The sequence below is a fragment of the Pseudophryne corroboree genome, chromosome 6 (assembly GCF_028390025.1).
Source record: "Pseudophryne corroboree isolate aPseCor3 chromosome 6, aPseCor3.hap2, whole genome shotgun sequence".
NCBI lineage: Eukaryota > Metazoa > Chordata > Amphibia > Anura > Myobatrachidae > Pseudophryne > Pseudophryne corroboree.
Window position 1 is genome coordinate 65,335,713 of NC_086449.1, and position 2,037 is coordinate 65,337,749.

Here is a 2,037-nt window from a genome sequence, read left to right on the forward strand (position 1 = left end):
AAATCTGATTTTTTCCTACAAATAGGTTGTCGAGACCATCCACTAAGACCTTATATAATTTGATTAAAGCACCTTTAGCAATTGAAGACGTTACATCACATTGCTTGTTGTTGAAAACATGTAAACTCCAAACCAACTAACAACATATTAAGTGTACTGTGTATATTATTGCTTATGTGTTTAATTTATGTTTTTACTCACCAGATAACTGAGGTGATCTGGGCTCATCACTCTGCGAACTCGCCAATAGTGCCAGTGGTGGCTGGGGTGACACTGCCGAAAGTCTTCGCCTGGGTGGGGATGATGGAGGTGCTGAATCCGAGCCAAGACGCCGTGTCTTAGTTGGCCTCCTGGGTAAGTGGCCCAAGCCCTGTGATGGCCGCCTTACAGGAGGTCGGCTTCCAGAAGCAGAACCTAGGTGCAAAATTTAAAATTTATATTTTGTACTTCTATGTGTTTTCAGAATATGTGACTACAGTGAAGACTTACCTGCAATCCCAGCCTCATCCTGACTTGTCTGAGGCCTGTCTGGGCGGCTGGTCTGTGTGACTGTTGAAAAAGTGACCCCAACATTATTACCATTTTTTTTGAAAAATGACCCACTGAAAAACATTAATGTACTGTAAGCATCTATTAGGTATTGTTTAAACCAAATATTTAAGCTTAAGAGCTTCTAGATTCATAATTTTGAGTTGAATTTCCAAATGTACTTGATGTGGCACACAATAAATTTTTAAATTAGATTTTTGCCTCAAATATTGCAGAGATTGAGTACTTGCAAATGTTTTAATAATGTAATGTTAAAAAAAATGCCCCGCTTTTCAGTTAGTTTCTAAAAAAAACCTTTTGTTGATTTTAAACAAACACACATGTTCAAGCATTATCGCCAAAAATTGACCCAAAAAAAACTTCATTTTTTAAAAAAAACTGCACATGTTTTGGCACTAAATTAAATTTAAAAAATTGTTAAAACAAGGAGAAAAAACCACATTCTAAACACAAACACACCTTAAGGGAGCATAGGCCTGTAATCTGTTTTGTGTTAAAAAAAGCATCCTTTACACTTTAAAAATGATATTATCTACATTTTACAGACATTTTAAGAACAATATTACAAATCAAACTTACCATCCTGCGTGGGTCGGTCCGAATCCCGGACATGAGTAGCAGACACCACTTCGCCAGGAATCAATGCCCGCACAGGCTCCTCCCAGTCCCGATAGCTTACACGTAAAGGTGGCCCACCTCCAGTTCTCCGTGCAGATTTGGACTCTTTGGCCATCTTGGCCTTGACACGCCGCTTAATATCATAAAATCGCTTGCGGCACGTGTCCTCTGTCCGCCTCACCACACCCTCACTATTCACAGCAAGTATGACTTGCCCCCACAGGGAAGACTTCCTGCGGGAGGACACCCTGGCAGCATCCTGACCAAACAATTGGCGATGGTGCTTCATCAGCTCACGCACCAACGCCATGTTTTCAGCATAGCTGAACTTTATATTCCTGCCAGTCTTGGTAGTGGTGCGTGGCTGCGGAGCCACAACACCATCACTATCACTGGAAAAACCAGCAACAGGCACCCCCTCCTCCTCCTCCTCACTAACCTCCTCCCTCTCACTACCCCCCTCCACCTCACTACCAGCCTCCACCTCACTACCAGCCTCCACCTCACTACCAGCCTCCACCTCACTAACCTCCGCCACCTCACTAACCTCCGCCACCACACTGACCTCTGAGTCGGACATGACAAACAACATAAAACACTGAAAAATGAAAACACAAAACACACTCCTCCACTACTCCTACTACACACCACACAGCCAACACACACGCTCACTCACTCACAAACAATGACAAAAGACTGAAAAAAAAAAAACAAGGACAAAAAAGTTTACAAACTGTGAAAAAACAATACTACAAAGATCACAAGACTACTAACACACACAGTACAGCACTCAACAATCACCAAACTCCTCTCCAAATCCACCCAAAACTCCACCAAACTCACCAACTCCAAATACACCTTCCTCTCTCC

The 2,037-nt window shown here is 42.5% G+C and overlaps 1 long non-coding RNA gene across 1 annotated transcript; it reads right to left on the reverse strand.

Annotated features, from left to right (window-relative positions):
* Window positions 1-322: 322 nt before the first annotated feature.
* Window positions 323-1,216, reverse strand: LOC134936146 (uncharacterized). Its single transcript, XR_010180461.1, has 3 exons — window positions 1,129-1,216; window positions 490-549; window positions 323-414 (listed from the first exon to the last, which is right to left on the reverse strand). It is a non-coding gene; the product is annotated as an uncharacterized LOC134936146 (long non-coding RNA).
* Between the last annotated feature and the right edge of the window lie 821 nt (window positions 1,217-2,037).